This window comes from Microcebus murinus, chromosome 6, assembly GCF_040939455.1.
Source record: "Microcebus murinus isolate Inina chromosome 6, M.murinus_Inina_mat1.0, whole genome shotgun sequence".
NCBI lineage: Eukaryota > Metazoa > Chordata > Mammalia > Primates > Cheirogaleidae > Microcebus > Microcebus murinus.
The window spans coordinates 14,717,776-14,744,935 of record NC_134109.1 but is presented as its reverse complement, the minus strand read 5'-3'; the positions used below and the strand labels follow the sequence as shown (position 1 = coordinate 14,744,935).

At 46.2% G+C, this 27,160-nt stretch overlaps 1 protein-coding gene across 6 annotated transcripts in view; it reads right to left on the bottom strand.

Moving 5' to 3' along the window:
- The window catches only part of FOXN3 (forkhead box N3), a 379,439-nt gene that overhangs the window by 271,826 nt on the left and 80,453 nt on the right, over positions 1 to 27,160 (bottom strand). For 4 of the 6 annotated variants that reach the window (XM_076003781.1, XM_076003778.1, XM_012773976.3 and 1 more), the window contains exon 2: positions 4,436 to 4,528. The gene's annotated coding sequence lies outside the window, so the exon portion shown is untranslated. Of the gene's footprint in view, positions 1 to 4,435; positions 4,529 to 12,174; positions 12,529 to 27,160 lie in introns of those variants that run through there. The other 2 variants (XM_076003779.1, XM_076003780.1) reach the window with 2 other exon arrangements.

The window sequence follows — 27,160 nt, the reverse complement described above, 5'->3', positions numbered from 1 at the left end:
GAAGGTGCCTGTTTGGATTAACTGCAGAGCACATGGCAAGTCTTCACTGGCTAGAGTTTTACTCCACCCTACATTGCAAAATCAAATCATTTCTCTCTATGTGAAATACAGTGCCCAGTTTTAAAACAGGCTGTACTTGTCAACGTCAGGGTAGAGGAAGGTGGGAAGGGACTGAACAGGAAGCCAGGAATCATGCATTCAGCCCGGGGTCTTCCACTTGCTGGCTCTAAAGCAGGTGTCCTCAAACTACGGCCCGCAGGCCACATGCGGGTGTTCTTGTGCGTTTGTTTTTTTTATTTCAAAATAAGATATGTGCCGTGTGCATAGGAATTTGTTCATAGTTTTTTTTAAACTATAGTCCAGCCCTCCAACAGTCTGAGGGACAGTGAACTGGCCCCCTGTTTAAAAAGTTTGAGGACCCCTGCTCTGGAGAATCACACGCTGACTCTGAGCCTTGCCTTCTCATTGATGTCACCAAGGGCTGGACTCACCGCTCAGGGCTGTAACTTCCTACTAATGTGTGGTCTGAGAACAGATTCTCAGGCCTACGTCAAGAAAGTTGGGCCCCATGTGGTCAAGGGTGCAATATTTGCAAAGGTGGAGCAAGGCAGCCCCATGGAGTGCTTAAGAGCACAGAGTGTACAGACTGGGTTCAAATCAACAAGCCAAGTCAAAGCCACTTGCTTAGCGATGTGATTGTGAAAAAACCAAACCTTTCTGGCCGGGCGCAGTGGCTCACGCCTGTAATCCTAGCACTCTGGGAGGCTGAGGCAGGCGGGTTGCTCGTGGTCTGGAGTTCGAAACCAGCCTGAGCAAGACCCCGTCTCTACTATAAATAGAAAGAAATTAATTGGCCACCTAACATATATATAAAAAAAAAATTAGCTGGGCATGGTGGCACATGCCTGTAGTCCCAGCTACTTGGGAGGCTGAGGCAGAAGGATCACTTGGGCCCAGGAGTTTGAGGTTGCTGTGAGCTAGGCTGCCGCCACGGCACTCACTCTAGCTCTGGGCAACAAAGCGAGACTCTGTCTCAAAAAAAAAAAAAAAAAAAAAGCCAAATCTTTCTGTGCCTCTGTTACCTCACCTTACAATGAAGAGATTATGTGTACCTACCTTGTAAGCTTCTTCTGGGGATTAAATGAAGCAATGCAGGAAAAAATCTTAGAGCAATGTCTGAGTCTTAGAAAAGGCTCAAGAAACAGTAGCTACCATTAACCTTAAAGGGTGACGACTGGGGTCAAACCAGGGCGATCATACCCAGGACATCTCCGGTGTGAAAGAGAGAACCGTGTAATAATCATGTCCTGTGCATTGGCATGTGCCAGGACTGTCCCAGGCACACTGGGACCTGTGTGACAACCCTGTGTCAAGATTCGATAAAGAAATGAATTTTTTGGTAACCATTATATCTTACCTATTTTACAATTCATTATACCTTTTAAAGTTTTCATACCTCTTATTTGAACTTTTCATAAAGTTATGTGGGAAAATGTAGGACTGGATTAATTACCCTTTACTAATGAGGAAACAAAGGCACAGAAAAGTATAAACTTTCCCACAGTGACCCAGTGTGGCAGGGCGGTGGGGACTCCAAGAACCCTGTGAGCCTGCTGGCAGAGAGGCAGGGTCATGTGACTAGTTCTGGCCAATCGACTATGGGCGTGGAAGTATCCTGAGTCACTTCTAGTCTAAGGCACTTAAGAATGGCTGTGAGTTCTCAACCCTTTTCCTCATAGGCTGCAGCAATCAGGAAGCCGTGTTTTGAGATGTAGGTATCACAAGATGGAAGATGCCCAGAACCTCAAACACTGGATGGAGGAGAGATACGCTGGCCCAATCCAACTCTGGGCAAGTGAGAAACTTCTGTTGTACTAAGCCCCCAAGATCTGGGGTGTACGTTTCACCCTTGTATACCACAGCCTGCCCTGGCTCAGCCAGTTAGTAAGACCAGAACCTACATTGCCAACTTCTACTATAGTTTTTATTCAACAGTATCATATAATCCTACCAGAATGGGAAAAAACATATCCAAGACTGAATGCCATAGCTTACTTATGGTAAGCCTTCAATGTTTAACTTGATTTACAATGAAATATTTATTTGGTTTAAAATAAAATAGCTCATACCTAGAGCCAAGTAAAAATAAAAAAGTTCCATAATGTAAGGTTTGTTTTAATTTGGTGCTGATTTTTTACAATATGTAGGTTAAACCACAAAGTCTGAATGCCTCATTTTAAAGACAATCCTAAGATGAAATTGCCTTGATGTCACATCTAGATTTAATTGAAACTTAAAGGGACGAATGGAAAAATCCAAGTACAGTGTGACTAGTTTGCTATCTCAACCTAGAAAATCCATTTCTCCCTCTCTTCCCTATTCTAATCCTACTCATCCACCAATCTTATTTTCTTAATGGGGGAAAAGCTCCATACATCAAGTTTTGCAAACACTTGGGTCACACAATAAATTGCTTAGGCCAGGGACTGGCAAAGTTTTTCTTTAAAACGCCATAGAGCAAGCATTTCATGGTCTCCATTGTACCCATTCAGCTCTGCCACTGCAAGGGCCAAAACAGCCATGGATAATCCAGAAATGAATGAACATGGCTCTGTCCCAATAAAACTTTATTCGGGGACAGTGAAATTTGAATACAAATTTCATAAGGTACAAAATCTTATTCTTTCTTAAATTTTTTCCAACCATTTAAACATGTAAACACCATTCTTAGCTAGTTTGTGGTACACAAACAGGCAGGGGCTGTACTTGGCCCATGGGCACTCTGTAGTTTACTGACCCCTGGCCCAGGCTTGGGGGGTGGGTGGCGACAACGTATTAGGCAATTATCGCAGTGGCAGGAGAACACAAATACTGTTGTTCTAGTTCTTCCACTTCCTGGTGGCTGGTGACCCAGGGCTGATTCCAGAAGGCCCGAGCTCCACAGTTTGCGAGGGCCTCAGCCCCTGCACACAGAGCATGCTAAGGCAGGTGGCGTGTGGCCAGGGCTTGGCCCAACAGGACGAGCAAGAGCCTTGCCTGGCAACTCTCAGCAGTACCTTTAAGACCCAGGGCAGCACAAGCCACATTACTTTATCCAACTCGATAAAAGGCTGAGCGGGAAAAGAGCCAGGGGTGGCAGGACTTGCTGTGCTATCCCCGACTGAACCAGGGCCCTGGGCTCCCCACCCCTGTCTGCCGCCCCAGCTTCAGCCCTGAGACCCTCCCTGAATTCTGGCTTTCAGAACTCTCTTGAATCTGCTCCCAGTGTCACCTTACAAACTCACGTTCTTGGCTTATGTGTCTTCCCTTCAACTCCACTTCTCAGAATTGCAAATTGTGAATCACCAGGTACTGACCTCACAAAGCCTCTGCCTCATCCCCGGGCCTTGACAAGCCACAAAAGCCAGGCAGAGCTCAGAGGGGAGGATGGCAGATGTGTAAGAGAAGAGTAGATAATCAGGTAGACAAGTAGAAACAGGCCAGGCCCAGAGCAGTGGGAATCCCAGCCAGGGCAGAGCAGCAGTGACCACTGTCCCCAGAAGGACATTGCCAGCAAAGGCCCCTTGGTGACAGGGCAGGTGGGGCCTCCCTAACTGGTTCTACTCCAGGATGCATAAGGGACCCCTGAGAGGGAGTCTGGCTCTGGGTGGGACAAGGGATCGGGGTCCTTCAAACCTGGGCAGCCAGGCCCCCCTCTGCCCAGGCTCACAGTGGGCTCATTCCCACCTTCTTGTCAAGGCGCCATGCTACCCCTCGGCCCTCTGCCTGGCTAATCGATGCACAGTAACAAAGCCCAGCTGAGGCCCTTTCTGGTCCATGGATTCCTCCCTAATTATTTCAATCGCCATCCTCAAAGTCTCTCCATTCCTTGAACCAGAGAACTGCCATTAGAACTAGGACCTGGTCCTAAGCCTGGCGCCACCATCAGCCATTCTCTTGTGAGTGAGCCCCGGCCCTTTGACTAAACTGTGAGCTCCCTGAGAACAGGGGGACACATAACAGATACCCAATAGTATTTAGTGAGCTCAACTACAAGGTACATCACTAGAAAGATTAATACACTTAAGGAAAACTATGAGTTTCTGAGAAAGAAAATAATTTAGGGGCACTATGACAGTAGAAGTGGGTTTCTACATGAAAACTCCCAGCAAATGTTCCCGGTGGCTTTGTGTGTCTCCAACTCTCACCAGAATTTTAAATAAAGATGTGATTCAATGTTTTCAATCATCTTAATGCCTAAATTGGATTGACCACATTGTCAAGTCTGATCAGCTGCACAAATTGATCATTAAGAAGATTGGGAGAAGGCGGAGAGGGTCCGAGTTGATGGAGAAACAATCAATTTGGCATTTGCATTTAAATATAGCTTTGGCATTTCATGTATGGGATGCAATCTAGGCAAGGTGTGGCGAGCTGGGGAAGGCCGTGTGATTACCTGAGTCGGAATGGGTCCAGGAAACCGAGGTCAGCATCGCTCCGTCACAGACACGACAGAGGGGCCCCCATGATCACGCTGGTCTCCTCGAGGCTGGCAGGGAAGAGCAGTTGGAAGTCAGAACCCAGGCAGAAGCAGCAAAGAGCCCTCGCACCCACCATGGCTGTCATCTCTGGCCTGACTCTAGAAAATGACGCACTTCAGTGAAAAAGCCAATTGTGACAGTACCTCTTTCTTTCTTGGATCGTTAATAAAAGGCTGAGTCTTTCATGATGGAGTGTTTTTGAAACTGCCTCGCGGGGCATACGAGGACCCAGAAATTTGAAAATACACGCCATAGACATTGTGGGATTCATTTATTTTACCGCAACTGACACTGAGATTATTTTCTCTTCCTATAGCTGCTGCTCAAACACTTGTCTCTATAAAGGGAAATCATCAGAGCTCCAACGAACATTCGAGGCCGGCGTTCCACCCCACAGACCAGCCTTGACCCACGGGGTAGACCAAGTACCAGCCCGCAAAGTCCACACCTCTCTATCTTGCTGTCGTAAAATGAAATTCCTCAGGCTCTCGTCCTGAGGACTCACTAAATGGGCTGCAAATTATCGGGGCACAATGAACCAATAATCTTGCAAAATAGGGAAGCTGGTACATGAGATAGATTGCATAATAATTTCTGATGGGAGCTACTTTTTTAGCCCAGGTCTCAGGGATGACAAATGAATAAACTCTCTAATGAAAAGAATGGTATTGTCCTAAGAGCTTTAGTGTGAAAATGTCAGGAAATATACTCAAAGAACAGTGGTTCTCAAACTGCAGTCCCTGGAATAGCAGCGTCAGTATCACCTGAGAGTTTGCAAATTCTTGACCCTAACCCCAAATCTACTGTATCTGGAGGTGGGGCCAGAAATCTGTGTTTCAACAAGCCCTCCATGTGATTCTGACACACCTTAGGTCATTCATTTATCCACCCATTGTAATATAATTGTTCTATTGTTATAAAATAAAACTACCCTACTCCACGTTTAAGCTCCAGTCAAGGACAAAACATTATGCTAGGGGCCAGGGAGGGCCAGAGAGAGAAGAAAGATGATGAAGTTCCTGCTCTCAAGAAGTGCTGCACAAGCAACAGAGACAAACTGTGTCATTTCTTCTAGTGGTTAGAGGGGTTTCAGAGGAGACATTTGTTTCTAGTTAGGGGAGGGGTGGGGACGCCAGTAAGGGACAGCATCCTGAAGGCAATGACAATAATAACAGGCCTTGGGATGGGGAAAGGACTTTGATGGGAAGAAACAAATAACAGCAAAACGAAAGGGGGGTGGTGGTGGTGGTGGTGAGGGAGCAGGAGGGCCATTTAGGGGCACGGAGCAACTGGGTCTGGCTGATACATGAGAAACTTGAAGGTGATCTGGGTGAGGCAAGGTTACTTCCAAATACAGACGGGTAAAAGCTACTAGGGGCTCCTCTTTCTTATGTAAAAACTACCTAGCCGGCACCCATGGCTTATGTTTAGAAATTAATGTCCGATAAACTAGGTGGCTTAAAGATGTCTACATCCAATTTACTTTTCTGTACTTTCTGCACAGCATTTTCCCCAGGGGAGAACCTCAGCGGCTTCAAGGATGAACGGCTGAAGGTTTGCCCAGGAGGAAGAACACACAAAAAAATTTTAAAGTAGGCACAAGAATCTGAAAGTCGCAGTAGCCTCGGGCCATCCTGCAAAAGGGCAAAATGTTACCACACCTCAACAGCCCCTGAGGACATCTCTGATTTTAGCTTTGTAAGATGCTGTGCCTCAAGTTGGTTACGGTGTGACTTAGTCACAAAAAAGGTTAAATTAATACCCCCCATCTCCGATTACGGAAAAAAATTCCTTTCATGACCAAGAAGGTATGGCTTTTGCTTCTAGAAAGCAGACATAAATAGAAGGTTTTAATTCCTGCTGTGGGGAGGTGAATGGAGGGTGTGGAAACTGTTTTGGATGGCATACCAAGGCTCCGATTGGAAGGACGCTGGATTGGGGACTTACTATCTGCTCATCTCAGCTCTGCCTGAGTCACTAGGGCCACGCCCTCGAGACCCTGAATATCAGTTTTCCATCTATCAAGGTGGGCCTGCCCCACCTTCTTTGAAATTTAAGTAAGAAAGCAGAGGCCAAGTTGCTGTGAAAATGATAAAGTGCAAAACTACCCAGCGGCACGGAATTATGCCCGTCACTGAGACTTTGGGGTGCTCATGAACACTTGTCACGTGACTGGCCTTTGAAAATATAAACGTGAAATGTTTCTGATGCCCTTGACACTCTCCTCTTAAAATATTTGCAGAGACAGCAGTTCTGAGGAACAGACTTGGCATCAACCAAACCGCTCTCCCAAGAAACATTTCAAGGTAAAACCTTTTACTTGTAAATTTTTCTTTTTTTAAAATGTTACTCCTCTGACCAGGACAGAGCATCCGGTTATCTTTCAGCAGCTCCTGCTGAGCACAACTCAGTCTTCAGCAACAGCGACACACAGGACGCCGATAATTGATCACCTCTGCAGTAGTGCAGTCCCAGATGAACCATTTACTAATTTATTTCCATATGTAACCGGAAGAGAGATGAATCAGGCTTCCAACTCGGCAACCTGACTTGTGCTTTCTGGCCTTAACAGGCTAACTCTGGGCAAAAGGAAGCTCACGACGTTTACCTAGAAACCAAGGGCTCCTCTTAAAAAGCCTGACAGCCTCAGTCATAAGCCTCTTGCACATGCAAACACACACGCACCCCTGTCTTGAGACGGCTTGCTCCTATGTCACCTTGGAGGGCTGGTTCCTTCTTTAGGTCCTCATGAACGTCAGGTAGGGGCCGTGTCGGACATGACTGCAGGCAGGAGCGAGCTCAGAAACGTAAGGCCAAATCAGGTACAGCCCGATACTTTATGGGCCGGGCGAGGTGGCTCACGCCTATAATCCTAGCACTCTGAGAGGCCGAGGCGGGCGGATTACTCAAGATCAGGGGTTCGAAACCAGCCTGAGCAAGAGCGAGACCCCGTCTCTACTATAAATAGAAAGAAATTAATTGGCCAACTAATACATATAGAATAAATTAGCCGGGCATGGTGGCGCATGCCTGTTACCCAGCTACTCGGGAGGCTGAGGCAGCAGGATTGCTTGAGCCCAGGAGTTTGAGGTTGCTGTGAGCTAGGCTGATGCCACAGCACTCACTCTAGCCTGGGCAACAGAGTGAGACTCTGTCTCAAAAAAAAAAAAAAAAAAATCAGGTACAGCCACACTCCCCTCCCTCCCTGTCTGCAAGGTCGGGGGCTCGGATTTCTGAAGCTGCAGAGATCTTTCCGCCACGGTGCTGCGCCCAGCTGGCCCGACTGTGCGGTGCGCACTGGAAAGTATGTGCTTTCTTTTTTCCACTCTTTTTAAGGGTCTGAACTTGACCGAATTCAGCAGCTGCCGTTTCCACAGCGCAGCGATGGCTAATGAATTGTTAGCTTAGCTCCCAGTTCCCCTGAGCTCAACTCTCAGGCCACTTTTGTTTTTAATTCCATCCCAGGGATAGCAGCCTTGAGTAAGGAGTGGTTAATGGGATTGTCGCTGGACGGCAGTGTTTACGTTAGAAAGCGAGCCAATCCAAACCGGGGAGAAGGGACCCCCGATCGGTGATGCGTTAAGTGGAACCCAAAGCCACTGCCAGGACGGCTCTGCACACAGGACCGTGTAGCGATATCGTCGGTAGTCACACACTGGGGGCGCTTACCGACCATGTGGCCTTGGAAAAGTCTCTTAACCATTAACCACTGAGGTTCAAAATTCCCTCCTGTGTAACAGGAGTTTAACTCTCTAAGGTCCCTTCTGGCTCTAAAATCTTATGATTCTCTAATATGAAAAAAAATCACCCATTCACCTGGTTACTGTGTTTGGCCAATGCCAAATACTGTGTTTCCCGAAAAATAAGACCTACCCATAAAATAAGCCCTAGCAGGATTTCTAAGCATTTGTACAATATAAGCCCTACCCTGAAAATAAGACCTAGTGATGGGCGTGGCTATGCGGTGTGTCTGCACAACCCATGCATTTCGTCTTAGAGCAGTAAAGAAGACGAGCAGCCCTTCTCATCTGCCCCATGAGAGCTCTATTGCTCGACATGAGAGATTAGGGCCAGTGGTTCTAAAGGAAATAGAGTCGCAAGAAATTCAAGATGGAATTCGGGGTTTGGAGAGTTATGATGATGTTCCAGAAGAAGATGACTTAACTATATTTGAATAAATGTAGATTGTTGTACCGTACTTAAAAAAAATAACACATCCCCTGAAAATAAGCCGTAGGGTGTCTTCTTGAGGAAAAATAAATATAAGACCCTGTCTTATTTTGGGGGAAACACGGTAGCAGGAGGTTTGAAAGCATTTGACAGAGGCTGACGTGGTCCAGGTGCTGTGGCAGACGCAGATGCCGTAGGAACCTCGGTAGCCAATGCACTCTCTTCAAGCAAAGAACATAAGCATTTGAAGACTGCTCAACAATATATATCTTTAAAGAGTTTTAAGAATTCATTTAGATACAACAGTTTGATCACAGCATCGTTCTACTTATGGCAAACCCTACAAAGTCACGCCCCTTGTCTTTAATACGCTTACATCTTGGTTAAGGAGATACCCAGCTCATGTTAATAGAATGAAATACGTGCTATCATCAAACACAAAGAAGCAGTTCTAAAAACATGGAGGGTGGAGAAACCATTCCAGTGAGAAGGGGAGATCTGCAAGGTTTTCTGGAGGAACTGTCATTTAAGCTGGGCCTTGCAAAGTAGCTATGGGAACAAAGGCAGCCGACAGAGGCAATCACAAGGGCAAAGGCTTAGGAGCTTCCAAGTGTGGTTGGGACACAGCATTCGGGACCCTAGGGCAGGGCACAGGAGGCCAAGGAAGGGAGGACGTAGTGCGAGGGGACTGGAAAGGGACTAATGGTGGCAAGCCCTGACTGCTAGCCGGTGGTCACCCCCAACCTTCAGAAGTTACGGGGCAGTAGAGACTCCAAATGAGCTCTGCCTCGGGAAGTTTATTCTGACAATTCTATTACCATTTAAGACTGGGAATAAGATCAGTCTGTCCCTTCATTTTTCTCTTACTCATTCCACACTGCCACTATTTGGGAATCTCTCAAATTAGTTTTTTTTTTTTTTTTCTAAATCAATTTCCTGGCCCTTTGAATGGAAGCAATGAACTTTCCTATAAGTACTGCCAAGATTTGACATTCCAGCGACTGGCTGGGCCTGGAGCTTTACATTTAGGTTCATGTGTTTTTCTATTCTTACGAAAGAGTTACGATAACATGACATAGGCTGGTGTTTTGTTTTGGTTTGTTTCTACATTGGAAAATATACTTCTGGATGATGAAAAAAAAAAATACACAAACATTCCAGCTGTTGGAAGGGCCTGCTCTAGCATTCCCAAACAGACAAAAGTTGAACTAGTCATCCGAGTTGTTCACTGAAATGCTTTTGATTTCCAGTTGCAGAGTCCCAGGCCAATGAGCTCAAGGTTTCCAGGGTCTCTCAAATGCAATAACAGAACGTCATGTGAACTCTCATACCAATGGTATTTGGTCCCTTGGCCTTGGGAGGGCAAGTGCAGGGAGCGTGATGCAGCTACCACAGGAAGAAGCTGCCCACCAGGATAGGTGGGGCCTGTACCAGGTAAGCCAGGCCTGGGGAATGGGGGCTGCAAAGCTGCCTCCCGTCAGCCCCAAAGATGAGCTGGTGTTTTGAAACTCCACCAAATCGAGGGTGGGAGTGGGCAGAGGGGTTCATCTTCCATGAAAGGAGCTGCCTTTGATATGAGCCACCATTTAAAAAATTGCCCATAGACGAGGTGCGGTGGCTCACGCCTGTAATCCTAGCACTCTGGGAGGCCAAGTTGGGAGGATCGCTCAAGATCAGGGGGTTAGGCCGGGCACGGTGGCTCACGCCTGTAATCCTAGCACTCTGGGAGGCCGAGGCGGGCGGATTGCTCAAGGTCAGGAGTTCAAAACCAGCCTGAGCGAGACCCCGTCTCTACCATAAAAATAGAAAGAAATTAATTGGCCAACTAATATCTATAATATAAAATCAGCCGGGCATGGTGGCTCGTGCCTGTAGTCCCAGCTACTCGGGAGGCTGAGGCAGGAGGATTGCTTGAGCCCAGAAGTCTGAGGTTGCTGTGAGCGAGGCTGACGCCACGGCACTCACTCTAGCCTGGGCAAGAAAGCGAGACTCTGTCTCAAAAAAAAAAAAAAAAAAAAAAAAGATCAGGGGGTTCAAGACCAGCCTGAGCAAGAGCGAGACCCCCCTCTCCACTAAAAATAGAAAAAATAAGCTGGGCAACTAAGAATAGAAACAAAAAATTAGCTGGGCATTGTGGCGAGCACCTGTAGTCCCAGCTACTCGGGAGGCTGAGACAGGAGGATCACTTGAGCCCGGAGTTTGAGGTTGCTGTGAGCTAAGCTGACACCGCAGCACTCTAGCCTGGGCAACAGAGTGACACTGTGTCTCAAAAAGAAAAAAAAAAATTGCCCATAGAAGACACAAGCTTCACTTCCCCTCTCTGGGTTGCTCAGACTCTACACATGAGCATAAACAGGAAGCTTCAACATGAGCTTCATTTTGGATCACCTTATTTAGAAAGGTACATCGTATCTATCCACTGGGGTGTCGAACATTCCAGGGTTCAAGTCCCTGATGCATAATTCAAAAGCTATCCCAGCCCTCCACATGCCCAGGTGTTCAGAAGCTCTGAGCCTCCCAGAGGTATTCTTTTAACATCTAATCAAATAATTACTACGAAGAATAATATGCAGTAGGTGCTGTAGGTAGTTCCCTGTGCACATAAAAACATAGTCTCACAGAGACCAAAAGAGTTGTATGCATCACTTTTTGTAAAAGTCCACCTATGGTCAGAAAACTAATTTGCTTCAAATGAATAGATTAGCTTAAATTACCATGCCATTTTACATTCTCTTCACTGATACATGAATAATAAAACTATAAGGTAAATGTAGGCTTAAACTGAATAATGGGCACAAATAAAAATATTTTGACATTAAAAACTCAGTATAAATTGAACTACAACATACTTGAAAGCTCCCACAATCATAATGCGCACATTGAAATCCATTAACCTAATACCTAGGCTGCTATTCAAAAGTAGGGATCTAGCACGCAAATAAATACCCATTTGAACACTCCTCCTAAATTACTGTACAATTTGGTTGCAAAGTCACACACTTACAAAGTCTATCGTCTTTACTTGGTTGCTTCCTAACCAACGCTGAAGTCATGTAAGGCTACAATGTGGCGGCAGAACATAAACACAGATATCAGCAAATCCTACTAAAAAGTAGCAGCAAATGTCAAAGACAAGCCAGGGTCATCCTGGAGACAAGAGAGGTATTTACATAAGCATTCAGAAAAGACAATGGAGCCCCAATTTCCCTCTAACTGCACACCTAATCAACCTCTCTGCTCCTCACCTGATCATTTTTATATAAAAGCAATTTCTACAACGATACATTCAAAGACCTTAGTTGCCATAAACTCAGCAGCTGTTAAAAGATTCTGTTGCACATTAGATTTGCTTTAAGACTCAGCTATTTTCAACCAAAGCTTTTCATTCCTTACCCACCACTACCCACCCCCCCCACCTCCAAAAAATTAGCTTCACTGACAATATCTTTCTTCAACATGTCATCTGCCAAGGCCATTTTCTTACCTTTGTAACTCACTCACATTTGTCTCATTTGATGATATTTACCCAAGCAAGGACAATTGTTTGACTGGAATCTTGCAACTTTCAACTTTGCCCAGATTTTGCTGGTCGTGCAGGAGGGGAATGCCGCAACCCCGATACATCGCTCGGCTGAGCTAATACACATCTGAATCCAGAGGTATATTTTAAATTCTTTTACATTTACTTAATATAGTGCGTGCCGCCTGTCCACTGGTGCGATATCAGAAACCTGCAAGCTACTATTTCTGCAACTGTGTCACTGTAGATAGTCTGAAACATGTACGTAGCTGTTGCCATGGAAACAAACACAGCTAGGGTAGAGTGCCACGCTGTGTTAATTCCTTCACCCATGAACCCCAGGGGAATGCTAACATTCATCTTCTTTCTCCTTTAGTCTCACACTGCTTTAATATTTTTTTAGCATTATCAAATGATGTACTAAATACATATGGTACACCTGAAAATACGGCCAGCTTAAATGAGCCGTGGCACCAACCTAGCCTGCCGGGTGTCTGGCTTAAGGTGGTGCAGCTCTGCAATGGATCCTTTTACTAACTTCTCCTGGGAGAAATGGAGAACTTTGTCTTTTTTTAAAAAAAAAAAAAATTGGTGTGGGTAAGACAGAAAAGGTGACCATCTTGTCTCGCCTAAGAACAGTTATCATGGAATTACACTGGAATAAAGATCCCACCAGAGATGAGCTTTACCAGTTCTTTGAAAGGCAGACGGAGGCCTTGCAAACTTTCTCAAGTGGATGCAAGCTCCGAGTTGTTCTCCCTTCCAACTAGGCTACATTAAAAGGCCGTAAAGCCAATAGTTTTAATTAGGCAAAAGCATAAACCCTCAACAAGCGCTTCATCTGTCCCTACTTGGTCTTTGTTTCCAAACCCAGGCAAGAAGATATTAGCATGAATGAGTAGGTAATGAGATGGAAATCTGCCATCATTCAGGAAGAAACGTGATTTTCCTGGAATCTGAACATACCCTTATTTGCTTCAAGTTCTAATCTCTGCCCTTATAAATGTCTTGGATCTGTGGAGAAATGTCAAACCCTTTCATTGCACCTAAAATGTGTGGTTATTGGCACATTGGGCCATCTTCCCATTATTGGAACCAGTAAGCCACTTTAAATATTGGTGTTATACTCCTCACAGTAGACAAAAGTAAGCTGTTTAAAATCTTAATTACATCATATCCCTTGGGCTGGTTAATAATATTCAATCTGGATGAAAATGGCCACATTGTAGATCTGCATGCTGATGTGCTTTACTTGAATACAATTTCCGCACTAAACAATCAATTGTAGGCTTTAAAAGTGCAGATCCGTGACCCTGAACTGGCATGTTTTAAAGAAACCACTACTTTATCTGTGGGGATTATGGCAAAATTATCCTACAAAAAATGAGCAAAACCTTCCCATTATTTTCCTAAATTGAATCATTCTCGGCTATTTACTGTGATAATAATAATCAACTCATCCCTAAGATAAAGCAAAACAGATATGACCAGTAACACCTTACTGGTTAACAAAATATGTCACTTTTTAAAAGCAATCACAAGGTGACATTGGGGTCCAGTATAAAGCCTACTCTTCAAGTATGAGCAGGACAGAGAGAGGTGACCTTTCAACTCGTGGCGACCAGTTCTTAGGAACTTAAGGAGCAGAACCACAGCAGTGAAAATGGGGGTCCTTCCATTAACCTGGCACTTCCATCTCCACATTCCCCTAGTATTTCCAAGCATTTTCACATCTGACTATCACAAGCATTCCATGAATTAGCTTGGCAGGTGTCACCAATCTCATCTCACAGAAGACACACAGCTGAGACTCTGAAAAACCAGCAACTGGTCCAAGGTCACACATTAAGTGTCTGAACCTTGTCTCTGTCACTCGATCGGACGCCCTTTCCATGTGTCATGCTGCCCCTAAGTGTAGCTGGTTATAAAGGACTTAAAGTAACTATTGTAGCAACACTCATAAAAGGACAGGTACTAAGTATCAGATTATTTGGCTTGAGGATTAACTAGGGCTGCTGGTTGGAGTTAGGCTGATGTTCCTCCTTGCTCTCCTGCCCCCATTCTCTTCTCCCAAGGATGGGAGAACATGGTGTAGCCTTTCGGCTGAGTTTAGCACCTGCCCCAGAGCAGATCATGTCAGCCTGCTCACAACGCCCTGCGTCCCCTCCCTTCCCAGGTGTCCCAGCCCTGGGACATGCCCTCAGAGGGGGCTTGGAGTAGAGAGATGGTTGGGAGGTCCTTGGGCTTCGGAGGTGGAAGGGGGATTGGGAACAGCAAGAAGCAGCAATGATTAGCTTCCCCAAGGAAGGGAGCCATTCCAGATCCTGGTTGCCTATCCACCCCCCTCCCAATTATTGTTACTGAAGTAAAATGCACATGACCTAAAATTTACCATCTTAATCACTTTTAAGTGTACAGTTCCGTAGTATTAAAATACTCATAATGCTGTGCACCACCATCCCTCTCCATAACTCTTTTCACCTTCTCCAACTCAAACTCCATATTCATTACACATTCACTCCCCATCCTCACCTCCCCTCAGCTCCCAATCCCTGGCAATGCACAGTTCTACTTTCTGTCTCTATGATGTTAACTACTCTACCAAATGTAAGTGGAATCATACAGTATTTGTCAGTATATGACAGGCGTATTTCACTTAGCATAATGTCCTCAAGGTTCATCTGTGCCAGAATTTTCTTTCTTTTTAAGGCTGGGTAATATTCCACTGTACGAATATATACCACATTTTCTTTATCCATTCATCTGTCAATGGACACTTGGGTTGCCTCCATGTTTTAGCTGCTGTAAATGATACTGCTATAAACATGAGTGTATAAATATCTCTACAAGACCCTGCTTTCAATTCTTTTGGGTATATACCAAAGTAGAATTGCTGGATCATATGGTAATTCCATTTTTAGGTTTTTTAGGAACTGTCATACTATTTTCACAGCAGCTGTACCATTTTACATTCCCTCCAAGAATGTGTAAGGGTTCCAATTTCTCCACATCCTCACCAACACTTGTTATTTTCTAGTTTTTTTTTTTAAATAGTAGCAATCCTAATGGGTTTGAGGTAGTATCTCCTTGTCATTTTGATGTGCATTTCCCTAATGATTAGTGATGTGGAGGACTTTTTATGCACTTGGCCATTTTTATATCCTCTTTTGAGAAATATCTGTTCAAGTCCTTTGCCCATTTTTGAATCAGGATTTTTGGGGGTCACATTTTAGTTCTCTGTATATTCTGGATATTAAGCTCATCAGATATTTGATTTCCAAATATTCTCCCTTATTCTCTGGGTTGCCTTTTTACCTGGTTGTGGTTGCTTTTTCTTTTTCTTGAGACAGGGTTTCCTCCTGTCACCTGGGCTAGAGTGCAGTGGTGCCATCACAGCTCACTGTAACCCCAAACTCCTTGGCTCAAGCGATTCTCCTGCCACAGCCTCCTGAGTAGCTGGTACCACAGGCGTGCACCACCACACTTGGCCAATGTTTCTATTTTTTGTAGAGACTGGGCCTGGTTCTTGCTTAGGCTGGTCTCAAACTCCTGGCCTCATGCGATCCTCCCACCTCAGCCTCCCAAAGTGCTAGGATTACAGGCATCAGTCACTGTGCCCAGTCCCTGGTTGCTTTTTAACCACACTTACACCCACCAGATAATGGAAAGTGGATTTCATCATGTTTGGGGTTATTCACGACCTCTTCCCCAAATTACCTCCAATATCAAGAATTATGTGGATTTGGTCATGCTACATTTTGGTGAAAGAAGACTTCCTGGAAGTGAATTTTTCCAGACCACAGAATTGTTTCAAGTTGGTCTGGGGAGTTCTTGAAGCAGCAGAGGCAGCCTGTGGGCAGTGTTTGGGGGAGACTTCACAATGGCAGAGCGGGGAGCTAAGGGCCTTCAAAAGGGTGCTGTAACTCAAGACTCAATGATTTGACCCCCTTTGGTAAAAAAAAATCTTTCCAAAATGGATTGTTTAAGAAAACCACAACTGGGCAAAGTCCATGGCTCGTGATCTAGCCTGTTACAAATATTTTTCACCACTTGGCCGGCATCGTGAACCTCTGCCCACTCTGACCAAAAGGTGGTCTCAGAAGCCATAGAAGCCATAGAAGCAGGAGGGGGAAGAGGTCACTGGGACAGGAAAAGGCCCCACACTAGGGCGATTTTCTAATCTTCGCATTTACATTTTAATTTCCTCTGTCCTCCCCTGCTCCTCCCTGGCTGTCAGGGTATCAGCTGGTCTTCTCGCACACAGAGTGGCCTGGCGCACGCAGTTCCCTCCTGTTTTGATTCACATCTAATATGCCAGGGGCTGAGAAACCAAATAATACAGTTGATTAGAATTTTGTCTGAAATAAGATGAATACAGGCCTGAGAAAGTGTCCCTGAGCGCTGAAGTGCCGACTTTTGGATGCCACTGACTTTAGGTCAATTAGCCTAAAGCCAGTCACCTAATGAGCAATTTGCCTATAATTTAAAACCTTTTTGAGTGTTTTTACATGGGAATATACTTTGATTTTTTTTTTTTTTTGTCATCTCGTTGGCAGTATAAGGTTTTAAAATCAAGCCTTCTAAGGACACATCCAGCTTGTTTTTAAAATTTAGTTTATGCTTAATTTTAATTTCTAAGTTAATTTTTGAGATACTGACAAGGAATGTAAAAAAACACTCAAAATGGAAGTGAATTTCTGACGAACTGGTTATTAGGCAAATCAATACGAGAACTGGCTTTAAGGAAACTTTTACAGCTAATTTTCATTTTTTTAGGTTGCAAAACCTAAAAACTCTCAGGGGAGATGTGACATCTAGTCAGACTAGCATGCACGCGCTGACTTTCACGTCGCCTGTGTCTCTTTCTCTTTCTTGTCCCATGACTGCTCAAGACTCTCCAGTCGAGGTTGCAGCCTTCTCTGAAGGGAAGTCGTTTTGCATTTTTTGACTGTGTATTTTTCCACCATGAATTTAATTTATGGGCACTACCGAGCAAAGCTCAGCTTGCTGGGTCTCACCCAGAGCAGTGCTCACCTTCCCACTCCTTCCAGGAGCCTCGGTTGTAAGTTTAGAAGCGGTCAGCACCACCAGCATGGGATGCCTAAGAGGCTCCCATGATCCTTTGCACCAAGGCAATGCACAGACTGCAGGAGTCTGAGGACCACTTGCCAGAAAACCCAATTCTTAAGGCAAGGCGGGTGGGGGAAGGCCCAAGGTCAAGGAGTGTGCAGCATGATGGGGACTGATGACACCAGCCTTATTCACGTGCCTTATGGCACTCTATCCCAAGTCCCCTTTGAGAGGGAAACCAAAGACCAGTCCCGCCTTTAAGCCAGAAGCCAAGTTGACCTGTGAGATCAGGGCCAAGCTAGGGGTATGCTCCCAGCCAACAGCATCGGGGCTGTGAAGTTGGACAGGAAAAAAATTGGAGATGATCCTGGTTTCCCACCGGTGGCTCTGACCCAGATGCTGTTCCTCTGGGAAGAGGCCCTGAGCCACTTAACCACTCCACGGGAAGCAAGTATTGCAGCCAGCCTGGTACCCTGACATAGCAAGAATGCCTGCCAGCCGGGGAGGGGGGCTTTTCCCCTGGAGCAGTGGTCCTGCTGTTTGTCACCAGCCCATCTCTCAGAGAAGGGAAATTGACCAGGAAGGCCTCACCCTTGTGATGTTCACATGAATGCTCAGTCTGGATTGGGGAAGAAAATTCTCCTGGGAATGGAAACTTCTCCTTTTCATTCTGAAATTATCATTGTGAAGTCTGCTTTCAATGTCTCCCATTGGGGACAGAGCAGCAACCTGCCCTCAGTGGGTATGATTTTCCTCTATCTCTGTATGGAGGGCAATGCATGGGCTCAAATTAATGTGCTCTCAATGCAGTCATGTCCCCTGGGAGACTGGACACAAAGACATAGCCATTAGGAAGCTGTACAGCGTATTTTTCCTTTTTCTAAATCTGAGGATGTGATGAACTATACAAATGTATTTGATCCTAATCTCCCCTATTTAGGAAAAAAGGAAGTTTTTTTTTTTTTTTTTTTTTTTTGAGACAGAGTCTCGCTTTGTTGCCCAGGCTAGAGTGAGTGCCGTGGCGTCAGCCTAGCTCACAGCAACCTCAAACTCCTGGGCTCGAGTGATCCTTCTGCCTCAGCCTCCCGGGTAGCTGGGACTACAGGCATGCGCCACCATGCCCGGCTAATTTTTTATATATATATATATCAGTTGGCCAATTAATTTCTTTCTATTTATAGTAGAGACGGGGTCTCGCTCAGGCTGGTTTTGAACTCCTGACCTTGAGCAATCCGCCCGCCTCGGCCTCCCAAGAGCTAGGATTACAGGCGTGAGCCACAGCGCCCGGCCGGAAGTTTTTTAAATACAAGAAGTCACTAGTAATGTGCATGATCAAAATGTAAACCATTCGTATTAGGTTTTCTTTTTTTGGGGGGGGTGTTTTAACAATAACTGGCTTAAATAAAAATATGCTTGTTTGTTTCTGTCTCCTATAACAGCCAGTGATAGTAAGCAGTCAGGTGGGGTGTTGGCGGCACAGTGAAAGCAGAAACCAAAGATTTTTCTATCTTGTTGCTCTACTAGCCCCTGGTGTTTCCCAGGTGTGTATGATCATAAAGTAGCTCACAGCCACCTTATCCCTGTCCTCATCAGAAGCAAGGAGGACAGAGGACATGATGGACTTGCTCCTTCATTTTAAAGGCAAAATCCAGAAGCTGTACCCAATGGGTCCATGTCTGTCCATGACCTAGAAGTTAAGTCACCAGGCCATCGCTTGCAAACGCTGTCCACATTTGAAGCTCCGGGGCTCTACTGCTGAAAGAAAGAAGCAGGGACTGGGTACGGGTGGACAACTAGCAGTGTTTTAAAAACACTAAATATATATTTATGGATACAAAGATACACAGTTAAAGTTTACAAACATGCTTGGGAATGTTAAGCACCAAATTCAAGAAGTTACTTCCGTGGGAGCACGAAGGAGAGACGAGTCCCGGGATTAAGGAAGTGCACAGGGACCTTCCATTGTATCTTCAATGTTTTTTTTTTTTTTTTTAAATATTTGAAGCAAACATAGCAAGATGTTGAGCTCTACCAAAGCTGGGTAGTGGGTGCATGGGCATTGTAGCTTTTCCTATGTTAGAAATAGATCATTTTTTAAAATCAACAACATTTGGCATTATCTCAACTACCCAAGTGCAGTTCAACTCATCATAAAAGTGTATTTCACCAATTCTAAAATGCACATTTTTCTACATATGAACTCTCTGAAATGAGTGCATCTAATGATATTAGGCAGCATTTTTTTCTCATAGGGGTACAAAAAATAATGTTATATTTTACAATTGATGGTGACTTAGATTTGAAGATGTGCAATGTATAAATCGTATTTCATGTGGATGGGGGTGTATCGCAATGTGTATGGGGAGAAGGGGGAGAGGTGTCTCACAACGGGGCATCCCCAGGCTGGTGAAGCTCTTAGAGCTTCCAGTGACCCAGGGAAAGGGCCTTCGGGCTTCCCCCACTGGGCAGTTTTCTGACTTCCAGGCCAAGGTTCTTTCCGCGGTGTCAGTACCTCTGATGAGGTCGTGTAGAGCACACGTGCTCAGACTTATTTTCTTTGCAACTAAGGAAAACAGTGCAAATAAAAGCCCTCTTTATTAGTTCTAAAGTGCTTGAGAATCCCTTACCTGGCAAGAAACAAAAGCATTGAATGTTCACCTACAAACTCAACCCACCCCCAAGTGGAAAACAATGCAGTCAGATAATTTCTGGACCAAAATTTTGGACAGGCTGAGAAGACACAGCAGATAACAGCTATGTGAGGATGACACAGGCTTCTCCCTCCACCCAGAGCTCAGTCATGTTCCTGGCCAGCAGAGGTGGCCAGAAAGACCCCTGTGAGCCACTGTCCTCTGATGTCTGATCCGTGCTATTGTGGAACTCTCTTGTAGAGAATCAGCTAGGAAGAACTGGTAACATTGTTCCCTCGATAGTATCAAGATGCAAATGAACCCAAATGAAAAAAATAAATAAATAAATCCCTACAGCTGGTTTATCTGAACAAATAAAAATAAATCACCATTTATTTTTTAAAAAACATTTGTAAAAGTTTTCTTCATTTCTCACATTTGGTTAGTATACAGTTGGCATTTTCAAAATTCAAACCTGATGTGGATTTGGAATTCAATGAAGCACATTGGAAGACATCTGAGTGAAAAAATAAAAGTTCTAGCCATATGCTCCTGGTGCATGAATTTGAATATTTGAAAGGTAATCTAGAAATGAGGATGCTTCCAATTTTCCTTACCAACAACAGTAATTCATAGCAACCACACGTTTTATAGACAGAGCCACTTACCCATGCGAGAGACAATAGTAGGGCAGAGTCAGGGGCTAGTTACAAGCGTGTGATTGTCACTAGGTCACCGGACAACTCTGCAGCTCCGTTTGGTCACCGGTGAGGGAGAAATAATAATGCTTGCCTCACCAGGCATATTAACACATAAGAGAGTCTCTAAAATATTCCAGTTTGGTTAGCAATTGGATGAAAAGCCAGAAGACCTGGCGAAATGGCTGCTTCCAAAAGGCACATGCAACACAGTGAAAGAGGCTCTAATGTCAAGCCCATCCGATTTGCTCCTTGCTTCCTTCTATTTATCTACACGGCCAGCAAGGAAATGACCAGAGCCAAACCAACAGTGGGGACCCTTCCCCCTCACTCTGGCACTTGTTTGTGCCCCCACCTAGTAAGGCAGGAGGCCCCATGCCCCAGCTAGGAGGGATCCCTGACAGTGCCCAGCCAGCCTTTCTCACCCTGTCCCCAGGCCAGGCCTCTAACTGGGTCACTCAGTCAGAAAATATACAAACCAAGTGGTCACGTGCATTCAGGGGGCACCAACCCGCAGCTGACTGAAACCCGTAGCGTTACACTAGCCGGCTTTCCAAGCCACACGTCAGGATCCAGCCCATGTGTTTGCAGGATGGCTACGTCCAAATGCCGAACGTGCTGATTCCCACACATTTGGCAATGGGAAGTGGATGGCAAGACTTGTGAGAGAAGTGAGCAGTCTTTGACCTCCCTGTTGGTAAAATGGGAGAACAAAGCAATAGCATTTCTTCTGGATCGGTCCTGGCAAGAATTCACAGTGGACTCATCCTTCAATCTGCCCCAGTTTGTGTAGATTTGTGTTCTTCCCAGGGGCATCAGAGAGGGCCAGAGTTGGGCCAAGAGCCACAGCGCTGCCGAGGAGAGTGTTGGGGTGTCCAGGCACCCATGTCTCTGCCCCAGTCCCCCCCAAGCCCAGACCTTAACCTTCATCAAAACCCCAGGTCTGGGAGAAATCTCTGAGGAATGGCTTCACACTGATTAGGAGAGACCCTTTTCTTGGGATAGAGTGTTAGTAAGATGACACATCACAATCTTACCCCCATTGCCAAAGCCAACTCCCTCTAACAGCAAACATGGCCCATAGGACAGGTCATTACCACTTCCCTAACCCAAGTAGTCCATCCAGAGACCTGACAGCAGGGCTCTTGGATACAGCCCCCACTCACCCCAGCAGCTTCTAAAACCAGACATGAGCTTGTCATGAAGCACTTTCTTCCTCGACAGAACTTCAAGCATCCCAGAGGTCTAGGATGATCTCCATCCCGGGCAGCGAAATACAATATAAGGTGGGACAAGAGTTGGAAAAGACGCAAGCTCCGTGGATCAGCTCCCTATGTGGTTCCTGCCTGGCTGAGTTGTGATGGTCAAATCTTATCTCTGCAGCCTAAACTAGATCAGAGCTATAGCATGACCAAAGGGGTTTTGGTTGCTGCTGTTGCTGTACGTTTGCTTTAGTCTGTAGGTTGCCCTAAAATGACACAGCTAATGAAACACTGTCTCTGAACCCACCTGCTCTTCGCAGCATGGATTGCAGCTAATTAAGCAGGGGCTCAGTTTAGCCCAGAAAGCCCTGTAACGGCGCAATGGCAAAGATCTGAAAAATACCTGAGCCCAGTAGGCACCAGCCTAATCTAGAATTCCAAGGTGGTAAGGTAAGAAGCAGGCACTCGGAGCTATCGAGTTGCCCCACCAATGGAAAGTGGCAGTGACAAATGGAGACCGCTTTCTCCTAGAGTCCTTAGCAGGCTAGGTAACACTTGAGAAATTTGAGAATTTGACCACATCCAGAAACCAGTGTTCAATAATAACTCCATAGTTGAGCAAGGGCTTTGCTGAAAAGGTCTTTCTATTTGATTGCAAACCATACATCAACTTGCCTTAACTTTATTGTAAGGAGAAATTCAAAACATACTCTGAAAGAGATCAACCCTAACTTTATTTAGGTCATGCCGCTGACATCCACAAACAATGGGAAGAGTGTGACTAATTCAGAAACAGCAAGGAAAGGTCACTGCCTCGTTTATTTCTTAACCCACGGTAATCCGTGAGTACCGTGAATCGGCATTTGCCTCGATCTGCTCCTCACTGCTCCAGTTGTTAAAGGAACAGAAGGAGGGAGACGGTTTCACACTCATTAAAAAAAAAAAAAAAAAGCAAAGAAGGTGTGCTTGTGTGTGGGGAAGTAAACCTGCAATGCACATGGGTATGGACAGCTCTCAAAAGCAGTTAGATAATGAAGCCTCAATAACCTGCCTGAGAAGTAGCAGTGATTATAACTCCATTTTATCAATAAACAGCCTAATATTCATGCATGAGAAGTGATTTTTCCCAAAGTCCCTCAGAAGTTACTAATAGCCAAAACTAGACCTAGAGGCCTAGAGACTCCGGGCTCAATCCGCAAGGGCTTCGTTTCGGGAGGGTAGGCTGAGTATTTGGTGCCCAATCCTAGCACGGACCGGTCAACCCAATGCAATATCTATATTTGTCATGACAACTGGCATTCCCATGTACCCTCAAAGGCAACCAGCCTTCCTGTATCTGGGACCACTGGGCCTATAAGGGACCTGGCAAAATATAGTAGGAGCTTGGTCTACAGGTGAGTCACCAGGCCTGTGGCTCAGCTCAAAGCATCTCCCCTGCTGGAGATGTGTGAGTAGCATCACACGAACACAGGGAAGGCAGCACTGCTCCCTGTTGTGATACACACTTTGTACCTTTGAAATACTCTGCTAAAAGGAAAGAACATCTTCTCTGAGCACACTGAAGAGAGGTAGCCTAGAAATGCCAGAGCGCCGGCTCCCAGATAGATGTACCTTCCTGATCTGCCCAGCAACACGGAGAGTCAGGTCTGATCAACAGGGACAGTGATGCTGAAGGTGGCACTCCGAAAAACAGAAGAGCTCGGGCAGAGCAGAGAATGTCAGCATCATTCTCATCTCCTTGCAGGTAGAGCTGCGAGAAAACGGAAGGCAACGGGCAGTGAAGCGCCTGCCCAAGGTCACCCAGATTATAAACGGCCTTGCTTCGAGCAGCCCCCTGGGGCTTCTTTCACCCACAGCCAACTGTGGATCAGTGCGTCTCAAACGTCCACGTGCCACGGAGCACCCGTGGGCCCTGCCAGATGCAGGTTCTGAGCCAGCAGGCCCAGGGTGGGGCTGAGACTCTGCATTTCTCACAAGTGCTCGGGGGACGCCCACGCTGCCAGCCCCTGGACCACACACTGGACAGCAGGATGATCCACAACATCACAACATTCTGGGCCCTTACGAGTTTAGGCTTTTCCTCCTTCCAAATCGTAAGCTTTGCACGTGGCTAAGAATAAAATAAATGATCGCTATCGATTGGCCCTATGGAAGGATGTCATCGCGTGGCCCTCAGGACTCTCCCACCAGCTTTTGCATCATCTGCTGTCCACCCCTGCACCCGTGTTACTGCTCTGAGCTCACCCCCTGCTTCTCTCCTCTCTCTCACTCTCTTCCACCCACCCCAGCCTCCTTGCTCTATTCCTGCTCACTAAGTATCAACTAGCCCTCCCTCCTTCGGTGCGGGAAGCCTGCCCTGCCCTCTCGTTTACAGTTACAGCGCCCACCCTTGCCTCTCCCGGACGCCCTTCCTGGCGTCATCCATCTCCGCGGCACTCACGCCCATTTGCAAATTACACGCATTATTCATTCTGCTCCTTGTCCACCGCCCCACTAGCATGTCGGCCCCAAGAAGGCAAGGATCGTGTCTGCCTCGTTCACGGCTATATCCCAGTGTGTGGCACATCTTAGGCACTTAAATATTTGTTGAATAAAGAATTTAGGGGTTTTTTTGGATTTTTTTGAGACAGAGTCTCGCTTTGTTGCCCAGGCTAGAGTGAGTGCCATGGTGTCAGCCTAGCTCACAGCAACCTCAAACTCCTGAGCTCAAGCGATCCTCCTGCCTCAGCCTCCCGAGTAGCTGGGACTACAGGCATGCGCCACCGTGCCCGGCTAATTTTTTCTATATATATTAGTTGTCCAATTAATTTCTTTCTATTTATAGCAGAGACGGGGTCTCGCTCTTGCTCAGGCTGGTTTTGAACTCCTGGCCTCGTGCAATCCGCCCGCCTTGGCCTCCCAGAGTGCTAGGATTACAGGCGTGAGCCAGCGTGCCCAGCCTAAGAATTTAGTTTTTAATGAAATTTTCAAAGTGCCAACCACCACCCTCAGGACTCCGATGAATTGTTTGCTTACGTCTGATATGAATAGTATTTTTTTCATATGGAGAAATTATTTCTTCAAGATATCAAAAGGACCCATTGTCGCAGATGGCAGGAGACATTTTTATCCCATCACGTGAGTAAGGGCTCCGTGGAGAAAGGCATTCCCACCCCACGTGTTCCAGCTCTCATTCACCATTCAGCCCGATGGATTCCTCCTCCTGCCCCTCACCGGACCCCACAGACCAGAGGCAGACTGGACTCAGCAGACTGATCTTCCTGCAGGAGGGCCTCCCTCTCCTACGCGCGATGGGAATGATTTGAGAAAAGCAGGGTGCAGAGTGGGGAATTCCTCATTGTGCACATGGGGACCCGAAGGCTCAGAGAAGCGAAGTGACTTGCCCGGGATGTCACTGCCAATTGTTGGTAGGGCTGGGCTTGGAACCCATGCCTGCCTGCTAACCGCCAACACTCTTTGCACGCTGCTTCTCTTTACAGACAGAATCCGGGTTCTGATTTGAGAATGGCTTCAGCTCCAAAACTCATGACAGGGAGCCTGAATACGTCTCATGGTGTTCACAGAACCAGAGGAAGCCTGACCTCCCCAGGAGCCAGGCCTGCTATGCACCAAGGGTGGCGACAGCCAAGCAGAGATGACCGTGTGTCTGTTGCAAGCCACCCTTTACCCTGACTGTGCACCGCACCAGTGCACGCCTGCAATCACACCCCAGACCAGTGTGGGGACGCGGGCAGCTCCACCTTGGCTCCCAAGGAGCCATGAGCACAGTCGCTTTGTCTGCATCCCTTCAGAGCAGGGCATGAGGCCATAGCGAGTGGCAACATGACCAGAGAGACCATTTCTCTAGGATCTGTGCCTGGGGCCTGTGAATTAACCCAATCGAAGGCAAATTAATAGAAAAAAAAAAAAGAAAACCAAACAAATCTTATTGATGTTAATATTTTTACATGGCACGGGGTGCTTCATGGAAAAAAGTAGGAACCTCAAAGAAGAATTCAATTAAATATACCATCTTAACAAAGAGCAATACATTGTGGAGCCTGGACAAGACAAAGGTAGAGGTGGTTTGGATTTGGGGTAGAAAATTGTGGGAAAGTTACTAGGAAATATAGGAGGGAACCCCATGGAAGATAAGGGTTATTCTAGTAAGGTTTGTTTGTACAGACTCATCTGCATCCACTCGCTGTCTCCGATGATAAAGAATGTTCTCTTCCTGGCACAGGCGAGGTGCGTTTGCCATGGGAAATTTATGCCTCGCTTTTAGGTAGAAACAGGGAGGGCAGAGAGCCCTTCCCCTTCGTGCATCTGCTGTTTCTCAACTGCCTTCAGCTCAAAACAATCAAAATGCCCAAAATGACCTGTTGTGGGGTGGCATGTTCTGTCAGACGTCTTACCACACGTCAAGAGTGGTAAGGATGAAATAAATGTAAGAAGGAAACTAAGCAGTCGCAGCTTCCCCAAACTACTTCCCAAACGTGGCTTCCAGTGTTTCATCCTGTTTCTAATACTAGCATTTCTGAGTTTGCTTTTAATCTCAAAGCCCTATGCACTGTTACACCAACTTGAACAGTCTCTCTCTTTCTCGTTCCTTCTCTCTCTCTCTCTTTCTTACACACACGCGCGCGCATGCATGCCCTGTCCTACACTTAGAGAAAGGCCGACAATATTTCCACGTGAACTGGAAGGGAAGGGAAGCGTGGCTCTGTCTTTGTTTCTTGCAGGATGCAAGTGGCTAACAACGTAGAAGGGCTGCAGGAGAACCAGGTGATGACGCTGATCTCAAAAGACAAGATAATGACGAGACAAGCTAGAGCAGAGGACACGCTAGAAAAAGAAGAAGGTGGTGAGCGAGGGACAGGGAGGGTGGAGAATGGGGAGAAGCTGTCTTAACAGCTGGGCACCCCAGCCCTCAACTCCCGCCGCACAGCCCAGAGCGTGCCAGAACAATGGAGCGACATCCTGCTCCTCACTGTGCTTTTCTGCTGCAGGTCTCAAAGGCAACCGGCTATTGTAAATGGATTTGCCCTTGGCCTCAGCATCAGTCAGACGTGAGGAGACCTTGGTGTCTGCCACTGTAAACTGATGTCTGTCCTCACCTTCTCCCCGGGGTGAACCTCGGTGTGGCATCGCACGCCGAGACAGCAGCCATGCAAAGCCAGTTACATGCAACTAAATCGCCAAGGAACATCCCTTTTCACAGAACCTTACAGCTAGGGTCTTAGATCTTAAAAACAGACATCATCCACCGTAACCAGATTTGACTGATACGGAAACTGAGGCCCAGCGAGGTTGGTCAAGGTCACGCACATTATGAGGAGCAGAGCTTGCGCCAGGCGTGAGGACGCACTCT